At 33.7% G+C, this 16,958-nt stretch overlaps 1 non-coding gene and 1 pseudogene across 1 annotated transcript; one reads left to right on the forward strand and one right to left on the reverse strand.

Moving 5' to 3' along the window:
• Window positions 1-10,508: 10,508 nt before the first annotated feature.
• LOC141494633 (U6 spliceosomal RNA) lies at window positions 10,509-10,611 on the reverse strand. The gene has a single exon (XR_012470524.1). It is a non-coding gene; the product is annotated as a U6 spliceosomal RNA (small nuclear RNA).
• A 4,389-nt stretch (window positions 10,612-15,000) lies between these two features.
• LOC141493850 (putative monooxygenase p33MONOX pseudogene) lies at window positions 15,001-15,789 on the forward strand (annotated as a pseudogene).
• Window positions 15,790-16,958: the final 1,169 nt, after the last annotated feature.

The following is a 16,958-nucleotide window of genomic DNA, read 5'->3' on the forward strand; positions in this document are numbered from 1 at the left end:
TCTAGGACAAAAAAAGAGCAACTTTGATCAAGAGTACAAACAGAGGGCTTGCCCTGGTGAGGGAAATGGTCTCCTCTTTATCTGAAACAAGAATAAAGAAGAAATGTTTTAGTGATATACAGTAGAGTCAAAAAGTAGGATAATGGCCCTAATTTTCCCAATAAAGTATATGGCCAAGATCATCCACTGAGAGGGTAAGAGAAAGAGATTGGGAATTTTGAGGAAAAAGGACATTTGGAATAAATTTGGGAAGATTGCTATAGAGAATCAGAAAGAGAAAAAAAGGTTTTGCTGAAGCAAGGGCCCAGTTTTTTTTAGTGGATCCAGTAAATATAGCTATGTGATGACTTAGTGAATGAATTGACAAATATGGTGTAATGGAAAAAATTGTCTTGGGCTACAAAAAAAAAAAGTTGAGTTTGAGTTCCAACTACACTTTTCACTGAACCTTAACTTTTTTTTGCGGGGGGGAATACTGAACAATTCTTCATGATCAAATGGAAATAATGATATTTATATCCCCCCCTTCCTCAGAGAATTATTGCAATAATCCAATGAGATTTTTCATGTAAAGCTATTATAATCCATAAAGCACTGTATAAAGATGTCATTATTAATAATGAAAATACTACCTCAAAGGGTAACCAGATCCATGAGTTTATTGCTTCTTTATTAATTTAATTTATTTTAAATTTACAATTTTTATGTCTCAATAGACACAAACTCACCTACTTTGCCACTTGTCCATAAAGGCCTAATTTGTTACTTTCATTCCTCCTCCAGGGTTACCACTTAAGGGTATTGGGAGGGATATCAGTTCTCTGTCAAAGATTCAAGACTCTACTGATTGTGTTCCCTCAATTTTAGGGATTACTTTACTCCTAACTTCCATTTAATTATTTAACAGCCAGATTAGCTTCTAAGAAGAATATAAACTTGAAAGTTACAGCAAGAGCAAATATCCCTCCTTATCCCCAACATCTGACCAGCTTTCTATTTATTATTCAACTCTGTCTCCTTACTCCTCTATATAAGAATGTTAAAAAGATCAGCCTTAAGGGGCAGCTGAGTGGTGCTGTGGATAGAGTACCGGCCCTGGAGTCAGGAGTACCTGAGTTCAAATCCAACCTCAGACACTTAAAAATTACCTAGCTGTGTGGCCTTGGGCAAGCCACTTAACCACACTGCCTTGCAAAAACCTAAAAAAAAAAAAAAAAGATCAGCACTAGAACCAATACTTATAGATAGATTCCCTTCTGTCCTCCTTCAAATATATTTGTTTATCCTTAAGGTTTGGTTTCTATTTCTAAACATCCTCTATTCATAAGAAAACTTTCATCTAGTGTCATAAGGATTAGGTTAAACATGCATCCATACATGTAAATATGCACTCACAAATACTTCTAATTGCAAAATTTTATCAAAGGCTTTTTGAGTCATAAATGAATCATATTCACTGATGTTCATATTCTCATTAGCTACATTATTTCTAGGTCATCAAATGCCATCTCTGCCCTATGTATGACCTTGTGCTAGTCATTTAATCTACATGGGCTTCAGGTTACATATTTAAATAAGAGGATTGGGCTAGATTACTTCTAAGATTCCCTTTCATCTCTAGAGCTATGATCTTATGAACTACATAAAGCCAAATTGATTCTCCCCTCATAATAAACCACTTGATTCTCTTATGAGAATCATATTTGAATGTTCACTAATCTTATCTTTCAAGTTTTTCTGCTATTAAACTGATATTCATTCATCTAGTCCCAGAACCATTTTTATAATCAATTTGACTATTTATAATGACAGAATAATTTTTGGTCAATATTTCCACAATTTCCTAGAATTCTCTTGGTCATTTGTTCCATATTTATCAATATGTACTCTCTTTGATGCTCCTTGCTAAGCATAGAGTAATTACAAAATTCAAGTAACATAAGTCTCTTTTCTCAGGTAGCTTATACTCAAGTAAGACATAACACATGAAATGATAATATAAAACACATTTTAAAAGCTGTAGGGATAGAGCAAAATACTCTTAGAAATCTGTTATCCATCTGGAGAGAAGGAATCAGGGATGGTTTTATGAAAGATATGGTATTAATTTCCTTTAAAACTTTAAAGTATCATGTCTTAATGATTTATCTAAATTTATCCGGCCAGGTCTTCTCACTATTTGATCTAATAACTCCAAAACATCTGTTATAAAAAAATAAGTTCTTTAAGAAATTCTGTTATACCTGTTACATAAAATAAGTTCTATCTCTGTTATATCTGTTAAATCTGTTATATAAAATAAGTTCTCTCTAAATAGAAGTCTAAAAATAGAATAAATATATTTGCCCCCGAATATATCTTCTACACCATAAACAAGAGCTCTCACAGATTCTTTTGTCTTTAATGTCTTTACAGGACCTTTTAACAAGATTTATCATCCTTGGAAAAAATGCTTCTGAAATTTTTGGTTTGATCTCATTTCTACTATATTCAGTGGTTTCCCTGTTTTTTCTTTAAAATTACAAATGAGGGGCAGCTAGATGGTGCAGTGGATAGCGTACTGGCCCTGGAGTCAGAAGGACCTGAGTTGAAATTCGGTCTCAGACATTTAATAATTGCCCAGCTATATGACCTTGGGTAAATCTCTTGACCCCAATTGCCTTAAACAAATAAAAAAATTTTTTTTAAAGAATCATCAAATAAAAGATGTATTTTTTATTTCCATACTAGGCCCTTATACTTTAATATTTAGGATTCAGGGTTTTTGTTTGCTTTAGGTTTTCTAGAAATTAGATTTTTTGATCCATATCAAACACTTTCCCTAAAGTTTTCACAAGTTTGTAGAAAGTGTATAAGTTTTCTGAGAATTATATATTTTAACTACAGAATTACTTTCATATTCACTTCTATAAGTCCCCTCATATAGCTGTTTCCTTTTCTCAAATAGAATTATTTTGGTTATTACTTTGGTTTGCCCTAGAACATGAAAATTTTTTAATTATTCCTGTAGAATCTGCTTCACCATAATAATTTCCTACAACATTTCCTTTTCATTGCTCAGGACCATTCTAAATGAGAAGGTAGACATACATAAACAATTGTAACAGAAGGCAAAATGAGCTAAGTGCCATAGGAGTGCTACACATAATCAGTAATTGAATAGAGAGAAAAGAGAATATATCAAAAAACTCTTCAGAAAGGTTTTGAAATGGTTCTGAAACTGAAATGGACCATGAAGGACTATGATAGGTAGATATGGGAATTATGGAGGGCTAGGTCTTGAAAAGCATATCATATCCATGTCACTGATAATAGGAAGAATGGCTACTGGTCCTTTTCCACACAAAGAGAAGGATAAAATACCCCTTTTCTCCATTTTTCTTCATTCTTTCCAATTCTAGGTTTTTGAAAATTTGGGAAATCAAGCACAATTAATATGCATTTAAGCTTTTTTACTCTATAGAAATTTCTAAACAAAAATAATTTTCTAAGTACCTTAAGGGTAAGGGCATAAGAGATTAAAGAACATCGGGCAATAAATCAGAATATCATGATTGGGTGGTTATATTTGTATATATATATATATATTATATATATATATATATATATATATAATACTTTGAATAATTACCAGTATGCTTAGTATACTTCATGCAATTTTGCTATGCAAAGCTTTGTATTATGAATTTAAATTTGTTCTTTTTGTTTATACCTACATTTTTAAATTGTGCATTTTCAATGAAGTACTTAATATATACCAAACAGTTTTTTAGACAATGATAAAAAACAAAGACAAATATAAGAGCTCCTGACTCACAAAATTGACATTCTATCAGTCAGATAACGTGTATAAAAATAAGTATATAAATGTGTTTCAATCCAGCCTATGTTTCTGGAATGATATGTCATTAAGCAGTATAAAAAGTCATGCATATTTTATAACATTTACCTCAGCTACAGCTGTATATCTAGTGAAGGTTGTAGGAACTGCAAATTTTTGTAGTGATAAAAAGATAGTATGAATGGTCAAGGAGAAGAGAACCTAAATCTTCTTTCTCTCTGAAGAGAGCATCATTTATTGGGAAGAATTTCTTGGATTTTATTGAATGGTAATGGTAATGATAGTGAAGTGGTAGAATCACCAAGAAAGGGCTCTCTGGGGGGGGGGGGCGGGCTAGGTGGCACAGTGGATAGAATGCCGACCCTGGAGTCAGGAGTACCTGAGTTCAAATCCTGCCTTAGACACTTAATAATTACCTAGCCATGTGGCCTTGGGCAAGCCACTTAACCCCATTGCCTTGCAAAAACTAAAAAAAAAACTAAAAAAATAAAAGCTCTCTCACTGACTGGGAGTCTTTTGCAAGGAAGGAAATTTAAAAAACAAAATGAACAATTACGGATGTTGACAGATACAAAGGTGAAGAGGAGATACATGGGACAATCTTCAACATTGACTCTAAGCCTAGGAATCCAGGAAAGAGTGACACTGGAGTGAGTAAACCAAATAGTTATATTCTAGAGGAGGAGTTCTTGTTCTTTATTGTCATGAACCCCTTTGGAAATCTGGTGAAATCTATGAAATCATCCCTCAAAATAATGTTCTTAAATGCATAAAATAAAATACATGTGATTACAAGAGAAAACAAAGTTTGATGAAAATAAAGATGCATATTTTCCATCCAAACAGACAGACCTTCTGCAATCTGTCTGTGGACCTCAACTTAAGAACTCCTTGCTCTAGTGACTACAAAAGATTTTAATATTAGCTGCTTAAATGAAACTGAAAAGTGATGTTTCTTCTACTTTTAAAAGAGTTTCTTGACTCCTTAAGAGATGGTACCCATTTCAGTATGGAGGATGAGAATTATTACATCTTTTAATGTTCCATTGGTAGTTGCATTGATATTCTACTGCAAATCAACACTGGTTATTGCTGGGGGGAAGCACTCGACAAAATAAATCTTCAGAAAGCTTGCTATGAATTCCAACTGAACCACATCATTCTAAAAGTATTCTAAATGAAACTAGCAGAAGGATAAGCAATAGATATGAAAAGAGGACAACCTTTCACACCTATCATCATAATCCATTTATATGGCACTTTAAGATTTGCAATAATTTTTTAAAATGCCAACTTATTTGATCCTCACATAAAGAAAGAAAGAAGTAGACAATATTATTATCCCTATTTTACAGATAAGGATATCAAGAGTGGTTGAGTTACCTGTCTAGGTCACATTAATAACTATTTGAGGCAGAATTCAAATTAGTCTTCCTAATTCCAAGTCTAGCCCTCTGTCTATAGTGCCATCTAACTGTCTTTACTTTACTTGATTTCATGAAGAGTTTAAATTCAACAGGAGGACACCAACTAGTAATGTGATCCTGGACAAGTTATTTAATCTCTTGGCCTCAGTTTCTTCATCTGCAAAATGCATGGGGTTGAACTCAATGGACTTCTGGCTTTAAGTCTATCATTCTATATAAAGTACTTTGTGAATGTAAGAGAGTGTTACTTATTATTTTTAGTTAGTTATTAGAAATGTTACAAATCAATAGTTGAGACTTTACTACTTAAAAATGTGTACTAGAAGTAAAAATATCAAAAGTATTGAGGAATTATGTTATTTGCTATCTCAGAGGAAAAAGCAAGAAAAGAGTGGAAAAATCATTTATAATATTAAAATGAAAAAGATGATTATGGGAATACTTAATTACCAACTCATGTGTTGACTTTCTCCCCTTCAAAAAATCTATATGAGAAATGATTCACTCAAATTTCTAAGATATATATATATCTTATATATATATATGAAAGATATATATGAAATATATATATATCATATATATATATATATATATGAAAAAATAAGACAAAAGAACTGATAAGCAAATTTTACAAACTTTTCTATAGTGGACCACATCTTTATTCATCAACCATGTGATCAAAATGTGCAAACAATACAATACACTATGTTGATTGGATTAGGTAAAAGTGAACCCCTAAAGGCTCCCCTCTAGGAGTCTCAAGACTATGTTAAGATCATACAAAATTCTTTGAAAAATGCAACCAGAGAAGGAATTTTGTTTAACAGTCCTCTAATTACTAACATTAAATGAAGGTATAAAATATGGAGATGTAGGTTGACCAAATCATAAGGATTATTCAAGTAAAATCCAAATCGAAGGCAGATTCTCTACAAAAATGACACCCTCTAGACCTTCCTATTTACTGATGACATTGTGCTAATTATATTAATAACTGAAACATTACAGAACCTCTTCTCTGAGATATGAATACTTTAACATTTCTGGGCTAAAAAATCGGCTCAAGAAAAAAAAAATAAAAGTTAGAAAATAATTATTGTACAGACTCTGACACAGAATAGCCTGAACATTCCATTGAGTTTGTACATATATCAAGGACAATAAGTTTGACCGAAAAGTAAAAAGGAGGAAAAGAGCTAGCTGAATAACATTTGAGAAACTAAATAGAATTTATAATGATTCCCCCCAAACTTCTCTTTGAAACAAAGGCTCATTTTCTTAAATCATTTTCTTTCAATATGCCCAATGGCCATGAGTCACAAAATGCCACAGTCCTTAAAGAATTACAGTTCTTGGTAAATGAAAGGTCAGTGAAGAGGCACAACATATTATGTGGGTGTTAGTAGGCTACAATACACTATGAACCAAAACTTGCACAAGATAAGTGGTATAAAAGATGCCATCAGAGTGATGTATGATTAGAAAAGAATGTGGATCAGTCATACTGTGGGAGCAAAAGATAACCTATGGAAAGCCCACATGCTCCATTGTTATTCAAATGATGTCAAGAGACCTAGAGGAAGGCTCCACTGTGCTGACTTTTCTCTCTTCTATGAAGAATTTGTTAGAGAACCTGGACAAGAGTTTAACAAGACAAGAGGTCATTAATGGGTTGCCATGTCTTCCATGGAAAAGTTACTCAGGGGTGTTCTGGATTCAGGCAAGAAAGTCAATTGCTAAATTTTCAGCATAGTTATAACTCAAAAATCAAGATTTAATTTATTGCTTTGATTATATGGACTTATGGAAGTGAAGGAGAAAAGGTGTGTTAGAAGTACTTTTTTTTTTTCAGAGAGTCTGTTGATAAAACTTTGTCAGCATACCCTTGGTATTTACAATTATAAAATCATAGATTGTTCAAAGAATCTACACAAATATTTCAGCTACAAAAGAATTACTCAGTAATAGTGCTGTTAGGTGATTAATAACTTAAGAAATCAGGATGGATCTCTTCCCTCCCCCCCCAATTACATACAAAGTTAGATTCCAACATTCATCCATTTGCCACACGAGTGCCACATTTTTCTATCAACTTCCCCTACCTCTCTCCTTTCCATGACAGCAAACAATATGGTAAAAAAGTTGTATATGTACAATTGGTTTAACCTATTTCTATATTAGTCATGTTGTGAAAGAGGAATTAGAATTAAGAGGGGAAAACATGATAAAGAAAGAAGAAAACATAAAAGAAACTTTAAAAAGATAACATAGTATGCTTTGATCTGGTTTAAACTACATAGTGTTTCATTGTTTTCTTTTCCTGGATGTGGATGTCATTTTTCCATAACAGGTCTCTCAGGGTTGTCCTTGATCATTGAACTGTTGAGAGGAACTGTGTCCATAATAGTTGAACAACCTCACAATGCTATTCTTGGTGTGCTCACTCCTGGTTCTGCACATTTCATTCAGCATCAGTTCATGCAAGTCTTTCCAGGATTTTCTAAAACCTGGTCATTCATAATTTCTTACAGAATAATAGTATTCCAGAACACTTATATGCCATATCTTGTTTAGTCATTTTCCCAAGTAGTGAGCATTCCTCAATTTCCAATTCTTTGCCACCACAAAAAGAGCTGCTATAAGTATTTTTGTACATGAGGGTCTTTCCCCCCCTTTTTAAGATCTTTTTGGGACACAGACCTAGTAGTGGTATTACTGACCTAAAGAGTGCAGATTTATTGTGCTTGAGCATAGTTACAAATTGTTCTCCAGAATGGTTGATCAAGTCACAATTTCACCAAGATTACATTAGTGTTCCAATTTTCCCACATTCCCTCCAACATTTTCTTTTTTTTGTCATCATATCAATCTAATAGGCACAAGGTGGTATCTCTGAGTTGTTTTAATTTGTATTTCTCCAATCAACAATAATTTGGAGGATTTTTTCATATAGATGTAGAGAGCTTTCATTTTTTCATCTGAAAACTGCCTTTTCATATCTTTTGATCATTTACTGATGGGAGAATGACTTGTACTCTTATAAAGTTGACTCAATTCTATTTATATTTTAGAAATGAGTCCTTTATCAGAAACACTAGCTGTGAAAATTATTTCCCATATTTCTACATTCCTTCTAATCTTGGTTGCATTGATTTTGCATGTGCAAAACCTTTTAAATTTAATTTGTTGTGGGGCAGCTAGGTTGCACAGTGGATAGAACACTGGCCCTGGAGTCAGGAGTACCTAAGTTCAAATCTGGCCTCAGACACTTAATAACTACCTAGCTGTGTGGTCTTGGGCAATTTGCCTTGCAAAAACTAACTAACTAACTAACCAACTAACTAAATAACTAAATAAATAAATTTAATGTAGTTGAAATCAACTGTTTTGCTGTTTATAATGTTTTCTTTCCCTTATTTGGTCATAAAATTTTCCAATATGAATCTAACATAGATTCTATTTATTGTTCTTTTAATTGGCCTGTGTATCACCTTTTATGTCTAAATACTCTACCCATTTTGACCTTATTTTGATATGTAGAGTTGTCAGTTTTATTATATTAGCTCAACCTACCCATGAGATATTATATTTTTCTAATTGTTTAAATCTTATTTGATTTGAATGAAAAGTGTTTTGTAATTGTGTTCATATGGTTTCTGGGTTTGTCTTGGGAGGTAGATCCCCAAGTAGTTCATGTTGTCTATAATTAATTTAAATTGAATTTCTCCTTCTATCTCATGCTGTTTGGCTTTGTTAGTAATATATAGAAATATTGATGATGTGGATTTATTTTATATCCTACTATTTTGTTAAAGTTGTTACTTGTTTCAAATAGATTTTTATTTGATTTTCTAGGGTTCTCTGTACCATCACATCAACTGCAAAGACTAAGAGTTTCATTTTCTCATAGCCTTTTCTAATGCCTTTAATTTCTTTTTCTTTTTTTTATTACTAAAGGTAACATTTCTAATAAAATATTGAATAACAGTGGTGATAATGGGCATCTTTGTTTCACCCTGATCTTATTGGAAATGCTGCTAGTTTATCCTCATTACTTATAATGCTGGCTGATGATTAGTTACTACTTGTAATTTTAAGGAAAACTCCAGGGACAATTAGGTGGTACAATGGATAGAGCACTGACCCTAGAGTTAGAAGGACCTGAGTTCAATTCCAGTCTCAGGCACTTAATAATTACCTAGTTGTGACCTTGGTCAAGACCTGCCACTCCCCCCCCAAAAAAAAGGAAAATTTAGTGATTTTAATAGGAACTAGTGCTATTATTTTGTCAAAGGCTTTTCCAGCATCTATTGAAATAATCATAAGATTTCTATTAATTTTATTATTGATTCGGTCTATTATGCTGATATTCCTAATATCCCTGCATACCCAGTATAAATACTACCTGATAACTGGTTTTAATCTCTTTGCTAACATTTTGTTTAAAATTTTAGCATCAATATTCAGTTCTTTATCTGTTTTGTTTCTTCTTGGTTTAGGAATCAGCACCATTTGACAGAATACATTCTTTATCTTTTATTTCCAAATAGTTTAAAAAGAATTGGAATTAATTGTGCTTCAAATGTTTGGTAGAACCCTGGAGATTTTTTCTTATAGAGTTCATTTATGTTTAATTCAATTTTTTTTCTGTAATGGAATTATTTGAGTATTTTATTTTTTCTTTTGTTAATCTGGTCAGTTTATATTTTTATAAATATTCATATATGTCACTTATGTTGCCAGATCTGTTGGCATAAATTGGGCAAAATACCTCCAAATTATTAATTGGCAGTAAATTTACTCTTTTTATTTTAATACTGGTAATTTTATTTCATTTTAATTTTTCAATCAGTTTAACCAAAGGTTTATCTATTGAATTGGTATTTTTCTTAAAACAAAGTCTTAGTTTTACTTATTAGTTCAATAGCTTTCTTACTCTCAGTTTTATTAATTTTTTTCTTTGATTTTCAGAATTTCCGATTCCATATTTTATTGGGCATTTTCAATTTGTTCTTTTTCTAGTTTTTTCTTAGTTGCATGCCCAATTCATTGATTTTCTCTATTTTCCTCTCCTTTTTTATTTTTTTACATAAAGGCATTTAGAGATATAAAATTCCCCAAAATAATTGCTTTGGCTGCATACCACAAGTTTTGGTATGATATCTCATCATTGTCATTGTCTTGAGAAATTGTTGATTATTTCTATGATTTGCTATTTGATCCACTAATTCCTTAAAATTAGAATATTTAGTTTCTTCACAAATTTGCTTGTCATCCTTGAGCAGGGGCATGCTAATCTTCTCTGTATCCTTTCAATTTTAGTATATATATACATATATATATATATATATATACATATATATATATATATATATATATATTGCCAAAGTAAGCACTAAACTGTTTAGTTTCTGATGAATTTTTTACCTTTACATGACTCTTTATTACATGTAATTTTTATTGCTTCATGATCTGAAAAAGATGTATTTAATATTTATGTTTTTCTTCATTTGATTGTGAGGTTTTCATGACCTAATACATGGTCAATTTCTGTGTAGGTGTCACATATCATGTATCATGGAGAAAAAGGTATATTTATTATATTCCCCAATTCAATTTTCTCCAGAAGTCAAATGGAGCCGAGATAATAGCATGAAGCTAGCGTGCTCCTGGATCTTTTCCGCACAAAATGTTAAATGAAGCCTCTAAAGAGACTTCCATAAAAAAAAAGACAAGATTGAAACAAGTTTTCAGCAGTAGACATCGTGGAAGATCTTCAGTGAAAGTCTGTCCCTGGGAGAAAAAGGAAAGTAAAGCCCAGTTAGTCAGGAGAGCAGGAAAGTCATTTGGAGGCTTTTGGTCACAGGGCAGTCTAGGTCTTAACAGCTTGACAACAAGTATAGGTTCTGGCAGTTAGATAGCAAGCCAGCAGGGAGCGTCCCTACTCCAAACAAAGTCTGAATCCTAGAAACGCTGGGGCAAAAGACAGGAGTGGGTTGGGAGCAAACCACTGCATAGGCAGAGCCTGTACACAAAGGAGGAAACAAACCTTTGCAAAGGCAACACTTGGGCTGTAGAGACAACATCTTGGCCAATAATAAGCCAGGGATCAGATCTCAGCCTCAGCATAAAAGACTTGGGTCTCTATTCCCTATACCTGAGGAGCAGATCTCAAACAATCAAAATGAGTAAAAAAGGTAAAAGAGAGCTAGCCAAAGAAAGTTATTATACAGATGAAGATGATAAAAATCCCACCTCAGAAGAAAGCAGTGAAAAATTACCTACATGGGAAATCTCAAAGGAGTCAATGAATTGGATTCAAATACAAACCTCAAAAAAGAGCTTTAAAAAGAATTTTAAAATCAAACAAGAGAGGAAGAAGGAAAATGGAAGAAATGAGAGCCATGCAGGAGAATTATAAAAAAAATGACCAAAAAAATCAACTCCTTTGAAATAAAAAATAATCAGTTGGAAAAAGAATGCAATTCTTCAAAAAATAAAATTGACCAACTGGAAAATGAATTCAATTCATCCAAAACTCAAATCAACCAACTGGAAAGGGAATACAACCCAAGAAAAAAGTAAAATTAACCAACTGCAAAAACTAAACACAAAATCTAACCAAAGAAAATAAAACTCTAATATTCAGAATTGGACTAATGGAAACCAATGAATCTATGAGCCTATAAGATTCCATCAAACAAAATAAAAAGGCTGAAAAAATTGAAGAAAACATAATGTATCTTTTAGGAAAAACAAACACCTAGGAAAATGGATCCAGGAGAAATAATTTACCAATTATTGGTCTACCAAAAAGCCTAGATCATAAAAGAACCTAGAAAATAACTTTCAGGAAATTATCAGGGAAACCTGTCCAAATTTGCTAAATCAAGAAGACAAACTTGTCATGGAAAGAATACACAGAACTCTTCCAGAGAGACCTCCAGGTCAAAAACTCCAAAGACTATCATAACCAAATTCTAGAATTCTCAAATAAAGGAGAAAGTAAAGCAAGTAGCCAAAAAGAAACAATTTAAATAAAAAGGAAGCACAATAAGATTTAGACAAGACTATCAGCTTCAACACTGAAGAACTGGAAGACCTGGAACACCATATTTCAAAAGGCAAAAGACCTTGGATTACAACCAAGAATTTACTACCCTGAAAAATTCAGCATATTCTGTCAGGGAAAAGATGGAAGCTCAATGAAATACAGGACTTCCAAAATTTTCTGATAAATAAAACAGATCTAAACAGAGAATTCAGTCTCCAAATATGTAACTCAAGAGATACATAAAAGGTAAACAGAAAGAAAAAGAAAACAAATGCTAGTCAAGAACATTAAATTGTATACAACCCTACAAGGGAAGATATAATACTTGTAACTCTTGAGAATTGCATTTCTCTTAGGATAGTTAAAGGGTTGAATATCGTGAGGAAATTAGATTTAGAGGATATGTATGAGTGTGGTTGATTCCTGTCTTTCTATTGAAGAAGACCAAAATGACATCAAAAAGTTTGAAATAAATAGCTCAGGTGAAAAGCTGGGGTGTTTACTCTAAACTTATGTGTCTCATATTTCCTTTAACATAATTTAATTCTGTCTTGTTCATAGAGCTTGGTACTTTTTCTGATGAGGACACCCTAAACTGGGTGGTCCTGAGTCAGGGTCTCCCATACTTTACAATCAATTGTAAAGAGAGACCTTCCTAGTGTCCTGGTACTTAGAGTACTTAGAGATACCATTGTTACTTAAATCAGAAGTGACTTTATTATATACTTAAAAGTTTGTAGTACAAGAGTTGCAGAGAGTGGGAAACTACATAGAAGGGCTGGATATAAAGAGATTAGGAAGTGAGTTTATCTTAATTCATACTTTAGTTTACAAGGGTTTAAGTACCATGGTTGGAGAGCTAAAGGGAGGAGTGTGGGAGAGATAATGCTTGGGGGGGGGGATAAAAATAGTTCATGAAATGATTTGATTTATGATACTTTAGCTCATGAGGATTGTGTATCCATAGAGTGTTCTTGAAAAGAGGATAACTTATAAAGTAACTATAATTTGATGTGATTCATGACTCTCTAGAAGTGTATTTCTAATGAGACAGAAGAGGAGAGAGTACTTAGTGACTATGAGTCAATGTTGCTTATCAATCAAGCAAGCAAGCAATCAATCAACCTTTGTACTTTGATTGATAGTACTTTGAGATTATCAAGAAATCATTCAATCAACCTTTGATTGATGATATTTTAGATGAAAGAGTATATTGATCAAAGTGATTTAAGTGCAAGATAGGGTTAAAACAATAAAAACATAAAAAGAAGGAGAAGGCTAGCCATTAGAAGATAATAACACCAGGTAAAAAAAGGCACAAAGACCTATTATAGTAGAGGGAAAGAAAGGAGGTGTGAACACTGAGTAAATCCTATTCAAGAAATTTGGCCCAGAGAAGGAATAAGATACATTCCCAATTGGGTTTTAAAATCTATCCTACTATAAAGGGAAGTTGATGGGAGAGAGAAAGGGAAAGAAAAGGGAAGAAGGGACAGATATAAGGGAAAGTGAAGGTACAAGTAAAAATAAACTGAAAGTTACAATTTAAAAGAAAAGTTAGGGGTGGCTAGATGGTGCAGTGGATAGAGTAGCAGCCCTGAAGTCAAGAGTACCTGAGTTCAAATTTGGCCTCAGACACTTAATAATTACCTAACTGTGCAGCCTTGGGCAAGTCACTTAACCCCGCTTGCCTTGCAAAAACCTAAAAAAAAAGTTAAAGGGGAAAGGGAGTAAAATATTGGTGAGGAAGAATAAGAGGAAAGGAAAGAGAAAAGTATAAATGGAGAAATATAGCATGGAGGGAAATACAGAGTTAGTAATCTTAACTATAAATGTGAATGGGATGAACTGTCCCATAAAACAGAAGTGGATAGCAGAATGGATTAAAAACCAGAATCCTACAATATGTTGTTTACAATTAATACATTTAAATTGTAGAGATACACACAGGGTAAAGGTAAAAGTCTGGAGCAAAATATATTTTGCTTCAGCTGAAGTAAAAAAAAATCAGAAGTAGTATTCCTCATCTCAGATAAAGGAAAAGCAAAAATAGATCTTGCTAAAAGGGATAAGGGAGGAAACTACATCTTCTTAAAAGGCACCACAGGCAATGAAGCTAAATCATTTTGAAATATATATGTACCTAGTGATATAGCATCCAAATTCTTAGAGGAGAAGCTGAATGAATTCCAAGGAGACATGGACAGCAAAATTTTAATAATGGGGAACTTCAACCTCTCTTTCTCAAAACTAGATGAATTTAACCACAAATAAACAAAAAAGGAAGTTAAGAAGATTAAATCACTTCACTGTACTGCCAGCTGAAGTCCCTTTCGGTCTTGGTGCTACTTGTGTCATGGCCTCCCTTCACCCAGTGCTTCAGGGTTTAGGGAGTGATGGTGCCCTGAAGCCTTGTTAGTCTCAGCTTCCTGTCCCTGCCTGAGCCTCAAGCTGTGGACAGTCTCTTCCCTCCATCCCTTCCCCATATTCCACTCCCCCCCCACCTTCTTCACAGAGACTCAGGTGTCTTAGAACCTCTGCATGAGAGCTGCTTGGTACTCTTTGAGTGTCATGACCAGCTGCAGAATGTTTCCTTTTGACATCTTTGTTTTATCTATATAACTTCTATAGAATTTTACTGTGTTATTGAGCACAGTACAGGTGGGCTTCTAGGCAAGATGACTTTGCCAATTGGAATGCAGCATCAGGCATTCACTTATGATGATGTCCTGGAGGATCCCACACAGATGACTCTGCCTTCATCTGACATATGCAGTAATGTTCTGCAGAAAAAGCCTGTCATCCCAGATCAGAAGAAGCAACAGCTTTCCAAGGTTGAGGAGGGAGACAATAATTTCTCCATAACCCTCTCAGCTTCAAGTGACCAAATGAACAAGGTCCCAGCTCTAATTACAAAGCAGACACAAGAGAGTGTCCAGTGATTTGACACAGGGTACACTCCCCACAAAGACCTCACCACAGAAGAAACCAAGTACCACTGCATAGTGGAGGCAGTCCATAAATTGAAGTTTCAAAGTGGAGATATTACAAAAGAGGATAGATGACTGCTTCAGCCCAGTCTACTCTAAGTAGTACACCCCATTTTTCTCCCTATCAAAAGTCCAGAGGTTGGTTTTCTCATGGATCTTCTACTTCCTTACCTGGCCTAGATATTAGCAGCATGGATGCTGGAAACAGACAGAGACAAACTCTCATCTGAAAAATGGAGCCTTTTAAAATTAAGAACCCCTCAGAAATCCTACTCAGGTTTCAGAGTCTAATCCTACAGAGGTACGCAGAAGCCATCACCAATGGAACTTATTCAGGTTATTAAAATTGCAGATGACCCAGAGGCCTCCAAACCACCTAAGATGGACCTTCCAGGGATGGAAGGAAAGAAATAATCTCTATGGACCCATAACCTCAAACCAAGGGATGTGAATGTGTTGATGCTTACAGGGTTCTAAGTCTCTCTTTTCATATGAGCAATGTTGTTTCCCTGGTGATCCTCTGTTATGCAGAGAGAGTATATTATGCTTTTTTTTTCTTTCCATCCACCTTGCACTTGACATAGGAAAGATGTCATCCATTTACATTTCTACTGAGGATAATATTTCTGGGGAGTTGGTGATTGTTTCTTAAAATATTTTTAACAAAGCTTAAATATTTCTAATGCAGGAAGATATTTTCTGTAATGTCCCAAAGTTGGTTTAAACAACTCCTCAGAGTGCAATTGACTACAGTCAATTACTGATCTATAGAACTAAATTGAAGGGGACAAGGGAAATAAAACCTAATAGACTTTGTTCTGTATATTTATTCAAGATAAAATTGTTTGGTTCTTTCTTTGATTGAGTTGCTAGAGCCAACAGTTTCTTAAAGAACATTGCTACTCTAGAATCAAGGCACTGGTTCAGTATACCTGTGTCCTGCTTCCTATCTGACCAAGAATAGAGAGGCAGTAGCCTAACAGGGAATGATGGTTGGAAATGGAGACTGCTATTGTTTGGGAATTTAAATTATGTAAAAGATATTTATAAGAAATGAGTCCTTTGGTCAAGGGTTTGAAGCAGAAGACCAATGGACTTTTCTTTTTTGGAAAGACTGAAAAAACTAAAACCTAAGTATTTAGCTTTGTCACTGCATGGTGAAATCATTGCTGAATAAATGGTCTCTATTCACTTTAGCAATTGGTAGCACACTAAGCTCATAGAAACTAATACCTGATTCTGTTAAATTCTTAAGGGAGGCTCTGTGCAATGTTTTATGTTGAAATAGCTTACTTAAACTTAAGGAATCTCAGTATAATCTTCAGTGATCTGATATAATTTATCCTGTGACTTTTTAACCTCCTCTCCAAACCTGAATCCTCTCTTACTAGAAAAGGATGAGCTGCTAGGAAATAAAAGTTTTTCTCTCTGAGAACTTAAAAAAGCACATACACACAATTGAACCGTCCCCTTTATTCTCCACCCCACCAACAAATGAATGAAGTAATAATTTTATTATGCTTTTACATAGCTGTACTCTCTTCTATTTATTTGCTGGTTTTGTTTTGCTGAGAGTTCCCTAACATGCTGGTTCTGAGGAAGAAACAGTACCCAAGAAAGCTTTTAGGTCCTTGTATTTCATGTAT

The sequence above is a fragment of the Macrotis lagotis genome, chromosome 7 (assembly GCF_037893015.1).
Source record: "Macrotis lagotis isolate mMagLag1 chromosome 7, bilby.v1.9.chrom.fasta, whole genome shotgun sequence".
Lineage (NCBI taxonomy): Eukaryota > Metazoa > Chordata > Mammalia > Peramelemorphia > Peramelidae > Macrotis > Macrotis lagotis.